This window comes from Bos indicus x Bos taurus, chromosome 12 (assembly GCF_003369695.1).
Source record: "Bos indicus x Bos taurus breed Angus x Brahman F1 hybrid chromosome 12, Bos_hybrid_MaternalHap_v2.0, whole genome shotgun sequence".
In the NCBI taxonomy this organism is placed as follows: Eukaryota; Metazoa; Chordata; class Mammalia; order Artiodactyla; family Bovidae; genus Bos; species Bos indicus x Bos taurus.
Genome location: NC_040087.1, coordinates 34,984,431 through 34,990,847, shown reverse-complemented (window position 1 = coordinate 34,990,847; position 6,417 = coordinate 34,984,431). Strand labels below are relative to the sequence as shown.

General features: G+C 43.8%; 1 long non-coding RNA gene across 1 annotated transcript; it reads left to right on the top strand.

Moving 5' to 3' along the window:
* The first annotated feature begins 297 nt into the window (after positions 1-297).
* On the top strand, positions 298-3,858 carry LOC113902139. Its single transcript, XR_003513677.1, has 3 exons — positions 298-425; positions 1,071-1,215; positions 2,906-3,858. It is a non-coding gene; the product is annotated as an uncharacterized LOC113902139 (long non-coding RNA).
* Positions 3,859-6,417: the final 2,559 nt, after the last annotated feature.

Sequence of the window (6,417 nt, the reverse complement as noted above, 5' to 3'; positions counted from 1 at the left end):
CTTGTCCACATGTCACCTTGTTTCTGAGTCCACCAGAAGTTCAAAGAGCTGTCCTTTGCTCGCCTTTGGCCTCAGAGAGATCTGGGTAGACATGATCACCTCGTGTGCCTGTGGAGCCAGGGAGCCTTGAGAACATTGCACTCATCTGATTGTTAGTGGTACTGGGACACATCACACATTTAGACATGTCAGTTGACTTTGTCTTAGTGTCTTCAATCACAGATTTGCCTCCTATACTAATATTTTTTATCTTACTTAAGTATTAATTGTGTGTAGTTTTTGTGTGGTGATCCCTCTGCTCCCAAAGAGGGACTCAGACTAAAGTGTCAACCATGTCTTGCTTTCTTTACTAGAATGAAGCGCTCTGATACCATCTCAGATACGAGCAGCTCTGTGTCGTTGTGGAGACGCATAAAGTGGTCCAGGTCTGTATGGTTCCCTCTTTCAGCCACTTTCTTTACAATTACAGTATTCTACTCTACCTTCTCATTACTTTTCTGAGTTTATATTACGTTCTAGTAAATCGCTGTGTAAAATAAAATCAAGGAATTAAAAAAAATGATTGAGAATATAAATCACATGGACTTCTCAGGTGGTAGTAGTGGCCTGCCAATGCAGGAGACTGAGATGTGAGTTTGATCCCTAAGTCAGGAATATCCCCTGGAAGAGAGCATGGCAACCCACTCCAGTATTCTTGTTTGGAGAATCCCATGGACAGAGCAGCCTGGTGGGCTACAGTCCATGGGGTCACAAAGAGTCAGACACGACTGAAGTGACTTAGCGCATGCACACACACACACACACACACACACATAACATGGCTCTAATGCTATGGAGAAAATGAGCACTGAAGAGAAAACGGATTCACTGTAACTGCTGTGAGGGAGGGTTAGCATCTTGCCCTGTTGAGTTGACTCGTGCCCTTGGTGAGACCTCGGTGGAGCGGTCAGTTCTGAGCCATTTGGGATCGCCATCTTGGAGCCGTGATTTCAGTGTGGGCGTGTTGGTGCCACAGACTCTCTAGCTGGTGTACCCACCTTTCAGGACAAAACACTTTGTTTTCAATACAGGTCCTTGAAAACATGGTACTTGGAAGTCATCTGATTTCTGGATTAAATTGTAAGGAACCCATGTTTTGCTGTAAATGTGATGTGGAAGAAAAAAATTCAAAGGTATCTTGCGGCTCAACTGAAACCAAACACATCAACTATGGAGGTAGGAAGAACTAAAATGGTAAATGGAAAGGAACTTGGGGAGTGAGCCAGGTGGTGGGTAGGGGCATGAACCATGCCTCCATGGCTTCATTTTTATTTTGTTCTCCTTTTGAAACCAGTTAGGTTAAGAGAACTTGGTAACAGAAAGTAACATTGAATTCCCAGAAATGAACTGCATTTTTCTATTCTTGCTGCTTCTTTTCCTGTTTTTTGGTCTCAGACTTGTTTTTTTCATGCAATTACGTGAGAGTGAGTGGTGTAGTTCATTAGCTCAGCCAGTAGAGGGGAATGACATCTGTGCCCACTCATAACGGTGTGAAGTCTTCTCCAGTCCCCTTTGTTATGCTCCGGCGTGGTCATAGTGTGGCCTTGCAGATCAGCGCTGGCCAGGGAGGGCAGGGCCCGTGATACGTGGGGAGGCGGCCTTCATTTTCTGAACTGTGTTCCCGTAACTCCTTTGTTTTTATGGCTGTTTCTGACATCTGTTTCTCTGTCTCTGCCACTACATCCTTGTCCTTCTTTCAGTGTGTTTGTCTCTTGGCGAGAGCCTGGTATGTCCAGTGCCCATTAAACCTAACAACCTCTTAGGTACCTCTTTTCTGGAACAATGATTTTCACAAAAATCCTGTTTATGGAGGAAAGATACTAGATGATATCATTTGTTAAACCACCTATTCACCCTAGATGTCAGAACTTCTATTCCTGGCCGAGGCAAGTCCATAAGCAATCTCCTAGACTTGAAGCCCCAGCCACTTCATTTCGTAGAGCTTGTCGGTCACCTGTGTAGGTTCCCTGCTCTGACACTGGGGCCACTGCCTCATACCAGATGGCCCCCCAAGCTCCATCAAGGAGGCACCATGATGTTTGAGTGGCATCGTTTGTTGGAGTTAGCTGTTCTTTGTGAACTGTCCTCTCTGAGCAGTATTCTTTTCTTCTGTGTCTTAAGTTATTTTGTGATTTAGATCAGGAACAAAATATTGAATAGGAATTGCCAGTAACATTAGTTGATTTCATTTTCGGCTCTGAGAGTCAAGGTGGATTCTTTCAGCACTAGATCACATCCCGTGCATTCCACTGGGCGAAGTTCTCCAAGTTGCTGGGGTCCGGGTCTGCCCTGGGAGGGGGAGGGAGCTCTCGGTGGGGAGGGGCGCTCGCTCCCCCAGCCAAGAGAAGAGACCTTCTCCAGTTACGGGGGTGGGTCCAGGTCTGAGGACTCCTGCTTGGCAAGGTAGACGAAAGAATGTGTTTATTAGGAACTGGCTGCAGAGCATAAATGGATGTTGAAATAGACCAGAACCAGGCGAAGCGGCCCACCAGCAGATAGCCATAAAATAAGGTTACAAAACAGAGCACATCCTTGCCCTGCCTGCCTGCTCTGAGCCTGGGGTCAGGCCCTCCGCCCGAGCCCTGCTTCCCAGCTGGTGCGCGCCTCACTCACATAGCCTCTCGGCCTTTCTCCCTGGCCCAGGCTTAGCCAAGGTGTCATGTCTCACCCTCTCGTTTGTAATATTTATTTCGGATTATTTGTCTGTGGGCCGGCTGCCTTTGAGCTCTTCTAGACGAGACCCAGGCTCTGTTCTGACATGCTGGGCTTCCTGGGAGGAGGACAGTGGGGAGGAATCGCCTGAGTGTGCTGTGGAATTCTCAATGCAGAAACCCCAAACCCACCACCGCCCCTCTTTCTTCCACAGATAATTCACCTCTTAAAACAGTGTCTTGACTCTGGCCCTTTCCAAGCCGTCTTCTGAGAAGAAAGGAAGTTTGCTTGTTCTCTGGGTTGCAGCCTCCGTCGCCAAGTCCAAACACAAGAAGAAATGACTGGGAATCAGACCATGGGGATACCACACTGCATGTTGCAGACGTGTGGCCTGGAGGCAGTTTGGGACTCACTCTTCAACACCAGTCAGGTCTTCTCCGAGTGTCCACTTCCCACAGGGTTGGTGTATGGCCGTGCCCAAGGGGAGACAGAAGTTTGCTTTAATAACAAGATGAGTCAAGTACGTTTGCTTTTCCCCATCCTTTTCTATGGCTTGTAGAACATCTGGGAATTTTTAAAACTCCCTACCATAGCACAAATAGAGCCTTAAATATAATAATGTCATCAAGTCCTTGTGATTTTATGAGATAGAGGTAATTATGAAGAAAGTAACTGTCAAGTTCACGAGGCCGTCCCCGTAATGATGGCTTTTAAGGTCTTGAGTACAGTGCTTTTCAGTGTAAAGATAACACCTGATTACTCAGTCTTCTACGGCCAGCAGCAGTAACTTATACGTGTGAAACTGAGCACAGGGCTTCCTGAAGAGAGCATTTCATTATTATTTTTGGCCATTTCAAGGACTCGTTACAAATTCAGAATTGGAGTTAACCCCGGGAAAGTATGTCAGAATTGCTGGGGGAATGAAGGAAGGAAAAGAAATATGAACTTTGTTTTCTGTACATGTGAAGATTTAGGGACAGTAAATACAGCAAGTCTTGTGATTCAGACCCAATTTACTGTTCTAACTTTTTGGGAAAAAAAATGAAAAAAGGAGGAGGAATAATAAATTTCCTGTATTTTTTTATGGCAGCTATAAATGTCTTCTTAAATAGGGCACCTGTTCAAAGGAATTTTTTCTTGTATGTAATGCTAGAGTGATGAAGCCAATGGAAAAACTTTGGAAGAATAAAATTCCAAGATTTGATACTTTCTGGGGAGGAGGCTGGAAAGGCAGTGATCTTTTAAGTTTTATTCTCTTGCAATTTTGCTACTCACTGAAAACCATTTTCTAGTGATGGAAACACACTAGGGACAAGGAGAGAAGCTTTAGTCCACCTGTTCATGCTCGTACTCAGCTACCCCGCCTTCCAGAACCTCCAGTAAAATGTCTGTCGTGGCTGATCAGTGTGTGCACCTCAGAGACTCTCTCAGTGCATCAGGGCTTTGGAGCGTTGATCAGGGCCAAGTTCAGTGGGATAGGAAGTTGGAGTTTCTCTGTATTGAATTGGATACCTTCTTTATTGATTCGCGTACATTTTGTGGAGAACCATGCAAAACCCTTTTAGAATTCAGACTGGAAAATATATTAAAACCTTCACACTAGTAAGATATTACTTTCCTCCCATCCATCCATTTGTTCATCTATCTGTCTATCCATCTGTCCATCCATCCATCCATCTATCCATCCATCCTCCCATCCATCCATCTGTCCATCCATCCACCCATCTGTCCATCCATCCATCCATCTGTCCATCCATCCATCCACCCATTCATTCATCCATCTGTCCATCCATCCTCCCATCCATCCATCTGTCCATCCATCCATTCATCTTTCCATCCATCCATCATCTATCCATCTATCCTTCATCTATCCACCCATCCATCCTCCCATCCATCCATCTGAAGTTATGGAATATATGTTACTGGTTGACTTACTTTTTTGCTTAGCCTAACTGACGGAAAACTGAGAGTTAAGTTTGTAACTTAGAAGCTATATGCTCAACTTCTGTAACAAAAATAATAGTTACAATAGTTAAGATTTATTGAGTACTTACTAGGCTTCTTCCAAGGTACTAAGGAAACACTTTACATAATTCTGTCATTTAAGCCTTATTACTGCCCTGTGGTAAGACCAGCACAATCCCTATTCAGCAGGCGATAGAGCTGAGGGTCACTGAGGCAGTTGTCTTGTGTGGGTGACAGCTAGTTAGTGTTGGAGCCCATGTTCAGATCCTAGCAGCCTATCCCAAGTCCTGGGCTCATAACAGTGCCTGAACCTCCTTCAGCCTGGGTCCTCTGTCACAACATCATCATTCATAGTCTGGTTCTTTTATAATTCTTTGACAGGTCAGTTATAAGAGGGTCATTTGTTGTTAAATGCTTCAGAGTTGCTTTAAGGTCAGATGTGAGACAAATAAGAGGAGCATTATACATAAAGTCAGTGATTATTTCATCTGACTGGCGCTTGCCCACTTTTTATCTTTGGAGGACCAGCTCCTCTCCTTAGCATGGGTTTCTACATGGAGCTGAGTTCCTTATTCCTTTTATCTGTAATCATTTAGGTTTTAAAATCATTTTGAATGATAAAGCATTTCAATCATGAAATGTAAATATTTTAATAGATGGCCCATGTGTGAATTTAGTTGCTTCAGTCCTGTCCAACTCTTTGTAATCCCATGGACTGTAGCCCTCCAGGCTCCTCTGTCCATGGGATTCTCCAGGCAAGAATACTGGAGTGGGTTGCCATGCCCTCCAGGGGATCTTCCCGACCCAGGGATCAAACTCATGTCTCTTGTCTCTCCTGCATTGTAGGCAGATACTTTATTCACTGAGTCACCTGGGAAGGCACCACCAAGATAAAAGAGTTGTTAACTTATAATTTCTCACTAAAAATAAATAAGATATAAAGATTTATTTAAAGCCACTTTCTTTCTCATCCTTCTTCCTCTTGCCTTTCACAGAGGAAAACCATCCTGAAATCACCAGAGACATCCTGGCATTGATTACTTTCTATACATCTTTTGGGACTTTCCCCTAAGTTTATATCCACATAAATATGTTATTGATATGCTTTAAAATGTGCTTAATTGATACTATATGATTTGGCTACTTATTTTCACTTTATGTGATATTTTTTGAGATAGATATATATAAACATAATCCATTTATTTTAAGTGCTCTATAATATTCCCTAATATTAATCAGCAACTTTTATCCATTTCCTTCCAATGGACAGATGGTTTTGCTATTGCTGTCCACATTGCAGAGCGTTCCTGTGGTTTTCTGATAGGATTTGAGTATGAGTGTGGTGAGGGTTGGTAACCAGAGGGAAATTGCACTGGGAAGTACATGGTCATCTTTAATGCTGACCCAGCCAAATCGCTAAGAATTTGAACCAGTGGCACTCTGGCAGAAGGCCTGGGAGCCAGCCTGTCTTCCTGTCCCTGCAGCACTGTGTGGGGTGAGACCCACTAAGTTTTGTCAATCAGGCAGAGGTAGGTATTCTCTTTCCTGTAGCATGCATTCCCCGATTAGTAGTTCAGTTCAGTTCAGTTGCTTGGTCATGTCTGACTCTTTGTGACCCCATGGACTGCAGCACACCAGGCTTCCTAGATTACTAGAGAGGGCTTGAAATATTTACTTCTGCGGCATTTATTGGGCTTTCATCATCTCTGAAATTCTGATTTTATATAATTTGCTTATTGCTGAGTTAATTTCATATTGATT